We start from the raw sequence: 12,845 nt of genomic DNA on the forward strand, positions 1-12,845 counted from the left end.
GCTGCTAAAACCATTTAGTCACCAAATAGAAAATAAAAAATTATTTTTTACCTTTGGCGACCAAAATTTTAGTTGCCAAAAGTTCATTTTCAGCAACAAAAAAGAGTGTTAGCTGCCAAAGAGTTAAAATTTTTGGAGGAAGACATTTCAAATATTTTGGAGAAATTTATAAAATACTTTCAGCGACTAAAAAATTTTAATTGCCAATAACCATCTATATTAATATCTCACGCTCTCACTCCTCTCCCAACCCTAAACAAAACCAATGCCTCTTTCTCTGTATCTCCTCGGCATCCCTCTCCCGCTCTTCAGATTCTTTTTTTTTTTTTTTTTTTTGAACTATCACTCTCTTCAGATTCTTCTCCCTCATCTTCTTTTCATTCAACCTCTCTCTCTCTCTCTCTCTCTCTCTCTCTATAAACCTACATTCCTGCAGCATCAGATTTGGCCTCCCTCTCTCCATTAATGAACTCGTCGATGGTAATGGAGGGCTTCCGGCGTCAGCCTTCTAACGTCCCTTCTCTACATCGGCTGAGTAGCTTTGTTTACCCAAACACATTAGCAACCCTAGATCCCCAAATCTCCTCCATTGACAACCAAGAAAATATAATTTTTTTTTAATCTTTTTTTTTAAAATAAATTCTCTCCACTTAATTTGCGTTTGATCCCCATGATGAAAAGCTGTGTGATATGAATAATAGACTTGCTAAAATGTTTTGTGAATGTTGAATAATGGACTTGTTGAAACACATTAGCAGCCTCTGTGATGTTCATACATAATGAACATTTTGCATTGCAAGTGTATGATGAAATGCCCCAATGATTTATTTTTTTATTTTTTAAAACAATGAGATACATGTGAATGGGAGCAAATGGCCAAAACACATGTGAAAATTAACTGATTTAGAAAACAAAGCATGCGTAATATGTTTAATTAAATTTAAATCTCATAAGCCAACCATTACTTGTGGAATATATTTTTGCTACCTGTTGAGCCAATTCTTGTATTGGATTATTATTGGAATATCCCAACAGAGGTGTAACTCATCTAAAAGTTCTAAAGGCTATAATAATTGTGAAGTCCTCCCACTCATTTTGAGAAGTGGAGCATTGCTTTGAATTTTGGTACAATAACATAAAGGGTCATAAAATAAGCACACAACTTTGCCCTTTAAAATATAAAGATCATATTCCCAATGGTAAGCCTCTCAACATCTAGTTATTATTAGTCCTCATTAATTTCTATTGTTTTACATTCAACATGGGCACTAGGAAGACCAAGTATTGCCTCCTTTATTTATTTACATCACTGATCAAAAATTTTCACTTCACATGTCCTAACTCCAAAGGTATTGACAAAGAATTCATTGCAGGGGAGAAAGAGATTGTGCAGGGGAGCTAATATGGATTTTTGTTGATTCTTTAATGCCTTGGTAAATTTTATATGTTAAATGTTCATACCATATGCATGTTTAATTTTCTATGTCATTTTTGCAGCTCTTGGCCACTCTTAGTTCTCTTTGTTTAATGTATAAAATTTTTGTTCTAATTACTTGCATTTTGTCAAATCTTAATTCTTAGAAACTACATAAAGATTGTGAATTTTTTTTGTTTGATCTGCTCTTGGCAATTATTGAGAAGTGTGTCGAGATGGAATAAACATGCAAGTTCATAGCAATGTTGAATGTACAGTAGTTGGATTCGCTGGTTTTAAATGAGTGTCAATCTAAAATTGATCTATTACCTAGGCTTTTGCTAATTTGCATTGTAGTTCACCAATTTGATTTTTGGTTTGTGGACTAGACCACTGAAGTCAAGTCTTGAGTCATCTATACTGTTACAGAATCACACACATGGATATTGATATTGATATTGTATATATATATTTACAAGTGTCACTCCAGGTTTAATAAGCACATGCAAGATCATATTTTTTATGTTAGTCTATTGACTAGAAGTGTATAACCATACAGACAAGTCTATTGTGAAGAACTTCTCATCAAACAAAAGTAGAAAGTGAAATAAAAGAGAATCAGTGTTTTGGAGGTGTGGGGTTCCAAGATTCAGGGAGCAATAGGCTAAAAGAGAACTAATATTCTTCTTTCAACTTCATAAAATTTTCCCAAATGCTGTGTTAATTTACAGTTCACTTTTTTCTTAGATATATATGCCAACCAAACTGCTAATAGTTATGTATATATATTTCACCTCTCTCAGTCCCTTATTCTCGTCTGTGAGCTGCTGACGCAAGAGGAGTAGAGAGTTTGAGACTTCAAAAAAAAAAAAAAAAAAAGCAGAGACAGAGAGAGTAAGGAAGTAGAACTTGAAATCTAGCCTCCAGGTAAATTACACACCCCTCTTCTCTTCTCCAATCCTACTTACTCTTCTACCTCCTAGCATGTCCTGTGTATGTATGAAATGTTGGTATGCTTGGAAATGGGGTGCAAGGTTAGGTGTTAGTATGAATAAGTGATGTTACCTTGTATTTCTGCTGATTTCATGACTACTACAACTTTATCACTCTTGGAAAAATATCAAACTTACAGTTTTTTTAAAACTGGATGTAGGGGATGATCTTTGAGGTGTTTAGAGCATGTGACATTTTTGGTAGCCCCTAATTAGACGTTTTTATAGTCTAAACAATTTTCTTAAACAATCTAGCCCTATGTTTTGAGCAAACAATCCACTTCATGTATTTTAAAAAAACAATTCTAGAAAAATCATCTTAGGTTGGTTCTTATGTCAAAACTTATCATTTTTAGTCCTCTTTCCAACAAAATTTATTTGAACAAAAGTTATTGGGTAGAATGAGAGAAATGCTCATTTTCCTAAAAATGTGTCAAATCTAGACAAAATATGGTGTATGGCCTATAGATAAAAATTCTGGTTAGGTTATGCAAATTCTAAAATTGGGAATGAAAGTAAACTTATTATTCTATGTTTCTGTTAATTTTCAAAACCTAAAAAGGTCCAAAAGTATTTTTACCGACCCAATCCTTTGGCTCTTACGGAACTAAAATTTGCTGAAAATGTGTTACTTTATGTGTCAAGTGTTCCTGACTGAATGCTTATTTGTTGTTGTTGCTCTGTTGCCCTGTTTGTTTGGGGATGCTGATGTCTTGTTTTGTTTGTTTGTTGCTTTGATTGATTCTATTATACTAAAAATAAGTGAAACAATCAATAATAAATAATTAATATAAACAAGTCTTTACCATTGAAATATGTTGGAATATTGGTTTTTTATAGGCTTATTTTGGGTCAACTTTGAGCCCAATTTTGAGTGGGCCCAAAACGTCTTTTGGAGTAGGTCCGAAAAGGTGATGTGTTCCTTGCCGCAAGGTAAGTCACACGGTGAAGATAGTTCATCAAAACCATTTATGAGTAAATGGAAACTTGACGTCGTTTTAGAGTTCGTGGAATGGACATTTAAAGAATTTAATGTGGGTTTCCTTAAAAATGAGTTGTCCCACATTGAAACTTTAAGAGAGCTTTTCTATGTTTATAAGCTCTAGATTATAACACTTGGGTTGGGCCCCAAGGGGCACCCCAAGTTTGTAGAAGGGAAGAGTTATGGACAAAGTGAACCTTAGCCCAAACCACCACACGCGTGCGCGCGAGCTGCCGCTCAGGTGTGGGTGTGGGTTGTGGGTTGTGTCGATTCTTATATTAATTTTTTGGAGAAAAATTTTTCCCAAAAAATTCTTTACGAAATTAATTCAAAACTTGAATTTAATTTTTTGACCTTTGTTACCTCTGTAGACTTGACTTTTTAGTGCCCCCCTTTCGGAGAGCTCGAATTGGTTCTACAATTCAGACTCCTGTCATGGTTCTGAATCTAATCTCACAAAGTGTAATCTGAGACTGATAAACACCAAAGAGTCCAATCCGGCAAAAAATTGATTTTCAATCAAATAATGCCAAAATTGGATTGCTTTACCAGATTACAGAGTCGCCACCTAAATATTTTGTTTTTGGAAAATTTAGGAAACCCTGACTCGTGCCAAAGGCTACGTGTCCGTCATCACAAAAGTTTCCTCGGTTCGGGAACTTGGGTACGAGAGGGGAAGGTCTTGAAATGAGCACCCACACTTGCCCGATCAAAGATCGGCCTCTACTAACATGATATGTTGTTTTATAAACACATGTGTTCTTATTATGGTTATTAGCTATCATTACTATGTGACGCACACAAGCAAGTACAGACTAAGTCGCGAGATTTGAAACAAATCGATTCATGTTTGTTTTCGGAAATGGTTTAAAATAGCCACCCTCAAGTGGGTTAAAACGTGGATTTTTCATCAAACATGATGGGCTTGAAACATGATTTGCCACTTCACAAAGTGGGCTTAAAACTCACATTCGTTGAATTGTTCCAATTTAAGCAACAAAGCCTCCATCCACAGGCATTCAAGCAGTTTAGCATTTAAGCACATAGCCTTATGGCAAGCATGCTATCATGGCAACACTCACACTCATTCACGTATGCTAAAGCGTAAAACTTACAGTGTACTCCAAACCAAAATAAAAGCTAGTTAGAAATATGCATGATCCTAACTATGCTAAAATGCCTAATGCAACACATGCAATAATGCAATTAATAGGCTCGGCTATCTAAGATGGCATATGATACAATTTGATAACATGCTTTGAAACACGTATTCAAAGAAGTATTGAAATACGATGCAGTTTGAATGATGCGCCGAGCCTCGATGCATGCAATACAAATGAATGATGCAAACATGCAAGTATAAGGTATGCTAATTGAAAATGCCCTTAATCTAACCATCAAAAGCAGATAAATAAAAGGGAGAAAAAAGTGAGGTTGGAAGATATGCACACACACACGCACACTTATTACAACATTGCGCCCTCGCAAAGGAGGGTCCGAATGAATAAGCTAAGCTACACTAAGCTAAGCTAAGCTACACTAAGCTAAGCTAAGCTAACTAATCTAATTAAACTAATTAGACTAATTATTACAAAACAAAATAAAGAAATAGCTAAGCTAAGCTACTTAATTATTACAACACTACACTAATTAGCAACTAGTTAATTAAATTATAAATTCAATGTATGCTAATTAAACATATAAAGCATTAAATTACATTGCCTCAGCTCTGCTTTAGAATATGGAAGATGCATGCACTCGGTTCTCGCCCCGAAAAGCCTTCTGGTTTGCTCTTGAGAGGCTCTATTTGCAGGGTTACTCCAAGAACTTTCTGTTCCACCTTACCAATTCAATGCTGAGGTTTGCACCAGTGGCCTGGCAGTCATGAGGGCTTGCTGCCGGCCATCTGCAGGCCAAAAATGTGCCATGTCGGGCAAGAATGAAGCACTTCCAGCCATCAGTGAGCCACTAGTGTGCTGAATCACCACACTGCAACAGAGCACAAACAGAGAAAAATTGAGGGTTTTCCAAGGACATGTTTGTATTGTACCCTCTATTATCATCTCAAAACATCAAAGGAGTGGCACTCTTGGATCCAAAACCACCAATCAAGCATTTTCAATGCATGATGGCCAAAGATCCAAGTTGTACACTTTCAATAAATGCACAAAAACAAGACTCAAAGGACCACCACCCTGTCATGCATGATCAAGGGTGATAGAGACAAAGGAGATTGGCTCATTTCATCACTTCGAGTATGAAATGGACCAATCTACCTTGTGTTCAATATAACGTTTGATTGAACACATGCAATGCAAACACAACATGCTTATCTTGGTCATGTTTTACTTGTTCGATTTTGTTTACTCATTTTACCATTACCAAGTCATTCTTTAATCGGTTAAGTCCAAGATGAGTGTCCTCTAATGAGAGAGGGGTCAACCAAAGGATGGTTTAAGACATGAGAGAGATCATGCCTTTCGTTAGGAGGAACCCTCAAAAAAGGGTTAAAACCATTGAGCACAAGCTCTATCTCAAGCTTAAACACAACCTTAAGATTAAACAACCCTCAAAACAATTGAAAAGTGAAGAAATGAGGGAGGTTGCAGATGTTTTAGTGCTGAAATGGCATGAAAAATGATACTACAACATGCAAGCAACTCATGCACAACATGTTTAAAAGCCCAAAACACTAAGGCTTGGTTTGGCATAACCAAAAAAAATCAAAAAGTCAAAAAGTCACTATCCTATTTAAGTCACATCATCTTATTTAAGTTACATCACCTCTCTACCACATCATTTCAAACCCAACCCATATCCAACTCATATTTCATAAAAAGTCAAAAAGTGCACTTATTTAGTTTATCCCAAACAACCCCTTAGTGAAGAGCACTACACTAGAGGCATGCAATACCAAGCTCAACTGACCAAACCAGCTCAAAACAGAGCTAAAACATGCCAAAACAGTGGCTAAAACATGCTGAAATTAAAGCATAAAAGGCTAGAAAAACATGCTCGCATGTTAAGCTACAAACAAGACTCAAGGCACAACTCTCAAAAGCAATGAAAGAGTGAAATAAGTGAGAGTTTGATAGAGCTATATACACTAAAATTACATGTTAAATGACACTATAACATGCAATCATCTCATGCAAGACATGTTAGAGGCCTTAAAACAGTAAGCTAGTGAAGCCATTTGCACTACAACCATGCAAGACTAAGCTCATATGACCAAGATAACTCAAAATAGAGTTAAAGCATGCCAAATAAGTAGTTAAATCATGCTGAGAGTAAGTCACAAAAAGATAGAAAAGCATGCTCACATGTTAGGCTATCTAAACTTGCAAACAAGACACAAGGAGGGGAGGCCACCCCCTCCTATTTTGGACCTCAAAACCAAGTTTTTACCACTAAAATTTCCCTGGAATTCAGTGGTTTAAAAGACCAAAACGTTTGACTTTAATATGCTAAAAGATGATACAAGAAGCTCACAAGCTAAGGAATAAAAGGGAGAGACAACCCCCTAACACAAAATAGGCTCAAACCAACATGTTAAGGCCCAAAAATCAAAGTTTTTTTTAGTTGAAAACCAGGCCAACAATAGCGTAAAAAGATGGCAAAGCAAGCAACTAAAAAAAAGCTTACAAGGTAAAGTCTTATACCTTTGAAGCACAGCAACAAAACAGCCACAATTTTGAGCTTAAACCATCCTTAGGAGCTCAAACCAAGCCTCAAAGAACCTCATCTCCAAGGTGAAGGTGTTTGGTCAAGGGTCTTAGTGCAAATGTATAGAGAATTCTCACTTTCACGCACAAAATAAGGAGAAAGAGAGAGAGAGAGAGAGAGAGAGAGAGAGATAGGAAAATTTTTGTCTTCAAATTTTCCAACCTTTAGCATACAAGAGGAAGGCTTCTATATATAGAAGATACAAAATCCTCTCAAAAGATCCAACCATCCACGTGCAAGAAGATGCTTCAATCTGTGCAAACAGCTGGCACAAAATATTAGAAAATATCTACTGATGCACTGGTGGCCGGCCGGCCATCAGTGATGGCCAGCAGGGCACATCAATGGCCGGCAAGCCAAAATCCATGGCCGGCAGTGCCTTGTCATGGTCGGCAGTGCATCAAGAAAAACATGCTGGAAGGACTAAAACATGGTCCAAAAATGAGATAGAATTGATGCAGGGTTTGGAAAGCTCAAACCTGTGGCGTTCCGCCGCGAATTTCGAGCACTCGACAAGCAATCAAACTTGTCACTGGATGTACCTACAAGAACATCCAAGTCTTGAGGATGGTAAAAAATGAGGTGTCTACAACCTCTTTCGGTCCATTTTTCCAAAACAGATTAAACTGTTCAAACAGTTTTCAAATATGTTTGAACCCAGACAGATTCATTTATGCCAGATAGGTTTTTCAACTGCAGCAGTTTTCCAACAAATAGAAACTGCTAGGGAGTTACCTATTTTATAGTGACCCTCATCCTCATCTTAGTCATGTTCATGTGCATCTGCATGTTTTGTTTTGTTAAGCTTGCACTTGTGGTTTTGACTTGTTTTGTCTAAAGTAAGGTTCCGTCTTGTTTTGTACCTATGTGTTTTGGCTTGAGTATTGTTTGTACGTTTTGTCCCTTGCTTGGTGTACATAGCCGAGGTCATCTTAAGCCTAGGTCACACCTTTGGACCTTTTACACCATGACCATCTTGGAACCACTTTGGCTGACCTCCACCTTCACCCTGGCATATTGGCCGAGATGTAGTCATCTAGGCCGAGGTGTGAACCACCTAGGCCGAGATGTGTATCATCTAGGCCGAGATGTCATCATCTACACATCCTAAATCTTTGATCCTTGCACCTGGTGATCTTGTCCCTAGACTGGTATAACCTAGACCAAGGTGTGACACATCTAGGCCGAGGTGTGGCACAGCTAGGCCAGTGTTATCCTTCCTAGCCGAGATCATTGAGACCTTACTTGTCGAAACCTTGTTCTAATCCGAGGTCCTTACCTGCCGGGGTGCCCATGTCACCTTACTTGTTGAACACCCTTTGTCATGCTCTTATTTTGTCGTTCAGTCACCTTTTTGAGAAAATCCAATCCGACGTTGCCATGTGTCCCAGCCGAGGGTTAAGTCTGCTGGCAGTAGAGAAACCCACATCATTTTGTCATATCTTTTACATACTAGAGACAGAAGCTCTAGGAAAAGAGGGATAAGAGTTCTTGAGAGAGAGTAGATTTCTAAGCTTGATCCTTAGAGTTTGAGCCGTTAGATCCGTGTCTTGAGGTTAGATTCTTGATTTGCTCTTGTTATTGTTCATGTTTATTCGATCACATTGCATGATCTAGCATGATTCATGAGCCATGCATTGATTTAAAGCTTGTTTTAGAAAGAGAAAATGATGTTCTTGTGTTTTTGAAAGAAAACCATGTTTTGATTCGAAAGTTTGTATCAAGATCCAAGTTTTTGTGTTTGTTTTCATAAGATCTTCAGGTATGGGTACCCAGGTCCAAGTTTTCTAATTTATCTCAAGAAATCTTAGATTTTGAATAAAGAAGTTATGATTTTAGCATCCATGTTCTTCATGTTCGTGTCCTTTATATTCCTCATGTCCTTTAAGCGAAAACCCAGTTTTTCCCCAGACTTCGTTTCCCTGAACGTGGTCATCAGGACCATACCTCGGCTAAGAGGTGTGGGACCTCGGCCAAGACCTGGTTGGTACCCAGCATGTTTTTCCCAAGATGAAAAACAATGTTTTAACTTCCAACATGTTTTGCTTTGACTTGACCTAGTCTTGAAAGAAATGTCGAGATCATTTACACTCATGCAAAGCTTGTTTTAGGAATGCATTTCATACCCATCTTTGGACATCTCTTCTTGTCTTCTTGAAGTGCATTCAGTAGACTTTATTATGTGTTTGTAGGACTTGGACCCTTGCTTTAACCCCGACGTTTGAAGAACTATGTGAGTGGTATTTTTAATAAAGTTATGTTATAAAATTTTGATAAAGCCTTGCTTTGTTTTGGAAAAGTATTTGATTGAGCATGAATGATTATCCCTAGTTTTGTATCTAGTATTATCTTGTTTTGATGACATTCTGGGAAAGTCCTTAGTGCCAGGGGACAATAATGCAACTGCACCCTTGTTTTGAAAGTCCTTAGTGCTAGGGGACTATAATGCAACTGCACCCTTGTTTTGCCACTGACGGTTTTCCGCGTGGGTTTGTTTGTCCAGAATGTCATCGCTTGGTATTATGTAGATGTTATTAACATCCAAGAAGTTTTGAAAGACCTGATAGATGAATTTGGTTCATCCCTTGATTTTGTACAAGTTATCATATGTATTGTTTTGATAAAGATCTCGGATATCATTCATTTAACCCTTTATTACTAATATCATTCACTGAGTATCCAAGCTCACCATCTCCTTATATATATGCAGGTGATGAGCAAGAAGGCGGCGACGCCTAGATGATTATTTGCAACTTGTTTTGGATTCGCATTTTTGTAGCATCTTGAAGATCATTCTTCTTGGCTTGTAGTTTACTTCTTTTGTTTATGTCGGCTTGAGAAGCCTTTTGATCAAGATGTATTATGTACTTATTTTATTTGTATTCAAGTTGTAAGACCTTGATAAGATGTATGTCATTTCATTTAATCTATGCACAGCTCTTATGGACTAATTAGATTTAAATTTATTGTTTCCGCACATGTAGACCCCATATGTATACTCTGATTGTGTGTGAATCTTTGTAAGTTGGCCTTTGGTAATCTCGGATTACTGGCCATCACGGCACCATTCTACTAGAGGCGGAATGGGGTCGTGACAGATTGGTATCAGAGCCCCAGTTCCTTATAGTACGTTATTCACACACGTTGAGTCCTAAAGAGCATAGGATGTCCCTTAGAATGATGTTAGGATTGCATCATATTGCTTGCTACTTGACAAGGTGTGCATCATCTCGGCATGATCATTTGTTACGTGCATACATGTCTATTTGTTCATTTTGTTTTAAAGTCATATTTTGCATACTCCTAGCATCATGAGAAGGGGTAGACCTCCAGTTGGTCGAGATCATTCTGAGGACAGATTGGATAGATTAGAAAGATTGGTCGAAGGTTTGGTCCGTGAGTTGAGACAACCTAGGCCTCAAGACACTAGTACTACCTCTACCCAGGCCAAGCAGACAAACAGCCGACATGCAGCTCCGCCTCCACCTCCACCTCCTCCAATGCTGCAAGTGCCTCCACAGCAAGCTTTATATGGGGACGGCACGATAACCTTGATCAAAGAGTTCAAGAAGATGAACCCACCGAGATTCCAAGGGGGTATAGAGCCGATGAAAGCCGAAGCATGGGTTTTGGAAATGGAGAAGTTGTTCGAGATTTTTCCCAGCATCGACGCCTAGGTGTCATTAGCAGCATTCACGTTGGACGACGACGCTCGAAGATGGTGGATGATGATTCGAGAAAGTAACCCAGGGTTGACTTGGGCCAGATTTTTGGAATTGTTCTACAACAAGCATTTTCCCCTTAGTGTCCGAGATTGCAAGACCACAGAATTTCAGACTTTGACATAAGTCAACAAGACAGTGGCAGAATACGACCGTGCTTTTACCGAGTTGGCGAGATATGCGCCTCATATGGTCGATGATGAATATAGGAAGGCTAGGAAGTTTGAAAGCGGACTGTGTGGACCGATACAGGATCGAGTTAACATGCTCAACATGTCGACTTACGCCGGAGTGTTAGACAAGGCCATCCTGGTAGAAGCTAACTTGAACCGATATCAAAGTTCAGGGGAGAACCCGAGGAAGAGACAGAACTATAAGAATCGTCGAGTACCGTTTAATGCCAAGAGGAAGATGAACACGGGCGGTTCCAGCAACTCAAATCAGGAAGGTGACGCTAAGCCGACGTGTGCGAGTTGTTGGAAGCCACATTTCGGGGTCTGTCATTGGGCGTCAGGGGCTTGCTTTGAATGTGGCGAGACGGGTCATCGTATGAAAGACTGTCCGAAGGCAAAGACTGACGATGGTAAGAAGAATGGGAACACCTCGGGTTCGGCGCAGAAAGGCAATGTCGGGAAAGGACAGATGAGACAAGGCAGAGTTTTTGCATTGGTGCCAGGAGACACACAGAGTGCCGAGACAGTAGTGTCAGGTATACTTCCCGTTTGCTCTCAAGATGTATATATATTGATCGATTCAAGTTCTTCGCATTCATTTGTATCTGTTAAATTTGCCGAGAAGTTAAATAAAGAACTATAACCTCTAGGTTATGTGTTATCTGTGTCTACTCCGTCTAGAAAAACTATGACTGTTGCATCCATTTATAGAGCATGTGTTGTTATGATTAAGAATGTTGAATTATTAGTTGATTTGATGCCGTTGGACATAACTCATTTTGATGTTATATTGGGAATGGACTGGTTAGTATAAAACCATGCATCCATTAATTGTGTTTCCAAAAGTGTCGTACTGAAACCCCCAAACCAAGCCGAGGTTACATTTCGGGGTAAGGGAGTAGTACCCCCACCTTACTTGATATCATCCATGAAAGCTTATAAGTTAATCCAAAAAGGGTGTCGAGGTTATCTGTGTAGTGTACTAAGTAATCCAAATGGAAACGTCGAAATGGCCGATATCCCAATTGTTAATGAATTCCCCGACGTCTTTCCAAATGATTTGCCTGGCCACTTAGTCGATAGAGAAGTAGACTTTACTGTTGACGTTATGTCGGGAACCCAGCCTGTCTCCAAAACACCCTATAGAATGGCCCCAGCCGAGCTTAAAGAGTTGAAGCTGCAATTACAAGAGTTGTTAGACAAGGGCTTCATCAGGCCAAGCACTTCACCTTGGGGAGCACCAGCTCTATTTGTTAAGAAAAAGGATGGTACACTTCGTCTTTGCATTGATTACAGAGAACTAAACAAAGTAACCATTAAGAATAAGTATCCGTTGCCGAGGATCGATGATTTGCTTGATCAACTACAAGGAGCACGAGTCTTTTCTAAAATTGATCTCAGGTCGGGCTACCATCAACTCAAGGTTAAAGCCGAAGATGTTGAGAAGACTGCTTTTCGGACGAGGTATGGCCATTACAAATTTTTGATAATGCCTTTTGGAGTGACTAATGCTCCTGCAGCATTCATGGACTTGATGAATAGAGTCTTTAAGCCTTACCTAGACGAGTTTGTGGTTGTCTTCATCGACGATATATTGATCTATTCCAAGAGTGAAGTTGAGCATGAGAAGCATCTGAGACTTGCCTTACAGATTTTGAGAGACAGGAAGTTGTATGCCAAGCTTAGCAAGTGTGAGTTTTGGCTTTCCAGCATTTCATTTTTGGGGCATGTGGTTAATGAAGAAGGTATTTCAATTGATCCTAACAAGGTTGAAGCCATTGTAAATTGGCCGAGGCCGACTAATGTATCCTAGGTTCATAGTTTTCTGGGTTTGGC

General features: G+C 38.7%; 1 long non-coding RNA gene across 1 annotated transcript; it reads left to right on the forward strand.

Moving 5' to 3' along the window:
- Window positions 1-264: 264 nt before the first annotated feature.
- Window positions 265-10,061, forward strand: LOC145795034 (uncharacterized). The gene is made up of 3 exons (XR_014335176.1): window positions 265-1,433; window positions 2,218-2,341; window positions 9,825-10,061. It is a non-coding gene; the product is annotated as an uncharacterized LOC145795034 (long non-coding RNA).
- The last annotated feature ends 2,784 nt before the right edge of the window (window positions 10,062-12,845 follow it).

Source organism: Camellia sinensis, chromosome 7, assembly GCF_055761805.1.
Source record: "Camellia sinensis isolate YWXY chromosome 7, ASM5576180v1, whole genome shotgun sequence".
Taxonomy (NCBI): domain Eukaryota; kingdom Viridiplantae; phylum Streptophyta; class Magnoliopsida; order Ericales; family Theaceae; genus Camellia; species Camellia sinensis.